Source organism: Acyrthosiphon pisum, unplaced genomic scaffold (assembly GCF_005508785.2).
Source record: "Acyrthosiphon pisum isolate AL4f unplaced genomic scaffold, pea_aphid_22Mar2018_4r6ur Scaffold_21393;HRSCAF=23859, whole genome shotgun sequence".
In the NCBI taxonomy this organism is placed as follows: Eukaryota; Metazoa; Arthropoda; class Insecta; order Hemiptera; family Aphididae; genus Acyrthosiphon; species Acyrthosiphon pisum.
The window spans coordinates 7,369-9,066 of NW_021770855.1; positions in this window are offsets into that span (position 1 = coordinate 7,369).

Sequence of the window (1,698 nt, forward strand, 5' to 3'; positions counted from 1 at the left end):
AGACATTTAGTTAAATGACTAGGCATTTAACTAAATGTCTATTTAATCAGTGGCGCCGAGCTCAGTAAAATAAGGTGGTTCAATTCTAACCAAAGCTCACCCACCCACCCACCACCCACCCACCCAATCGATCATTAAAAAAGGGAAGCAAATGTTGAAAACACCTAACCACACAAAGCCGATGGCTTCGCTCGCAAACTAAACATATTTTATTAAATCTTATTACTGTATCGATTTCAATCGTAGACATTGATCAGTTAGTCAGTCACTGTTCACAAACATATTTTTGATTGATTGTTTGTTTACAGTTATAATTTATATTAATAGGTATTATTCAATATAAACAATTATTTTAGATCTTACCAATTATTTATGATTTATATATATACAATAGACACTTGTCATTTTCAAAGCTTCTTCGTATGTATAAGGTTGCACTTTAAGTAAGGATTTTCCAACATTCTCATTTTAAAAAAGTGATCACACAAGGATTTTTGAGTTCCACGATGGATTACAACTTTTTTTTATTTAGAAATGATTACTAGGTATTGGTTACAGATAGTAATATTAAGGTACTGGTTTCGTTGACACCCGCCACATATTTATCGTATTTTAGATGCGCTAATTATCTTTTATACGATTTATATTGTAGTATTTAATAACAATAATAAAACAAAAAATACAAAAGTATGAACAATTATAATTATGAATAATATTATAAATTAATCGTCAAAATTGAAAATAGATTAACTTATGCAAATGGCCAAAATTAGGATAGTATATCTTTCAGTATTTCCTCAAACGGATCGCCCCCGTTTAATTTACTTCGCCACGTAAACTCTGCCGAATATGAATCTAGGAAGTTTCTCTTAGGCCCTTTTCGTTTCTTGTTTGCCCATTTAGCATTTCCCCACATCCTCTGAACGTCCTGGGTATGAACTCCATTTATAGGATCGACAAAATTTTATTTGAGTCACCCTTTCGAGTGAATATAATCTCCGATTTGTTATATTATTATTATAGGTTCGCCAGGAATCTGATAAAATGGTCTATCCAACGCTCATATACGATCAAAAATTATTGGTAATGACTAATAACGTATATTCCGACCGATCTGGATCTAGTACACATACAACGAAGCATCATTGTATTTAATAATTGTATATTCACAATAAAATCGGGATTTCACAAGTTAATTTTCTCAATTTTCAAGTAAAGTTCATATTATATTTTCTTACATATTAAACATACCTACATAGTCACAATTATTTTTTATATGCAAAATAAATAACAGGTGTACGCACACACGGTTTTTATGTTATCGAGTTTTCTACATTAGTCCTTGAAAATGTGTACATAAAATGTATACTTAGTTGTTTTTATGAACACCATAGTATTATATTTTACCTAATTAGAATTTAGTCATATTATATTCTTTGCAAAGAACGGTACTCATTCTTTGTATAGTTACTTGAATAATAATTATGTTTTATTATAAAGTTTTACTATCAATAACTGTGTTATTTATTATGAGTTGTAGTGGTACCGAAGAACGTAATGATAATTTTGTATTTATATTAAAATATTAAAATAAACATAATAGTAATATTATAATACATTAATACCTATACTAGTGGTCTTCAAACTTTTTGTTCATGTCATCAAATTGTTATTTATGTGGGAGAGTGTATTTTCCCC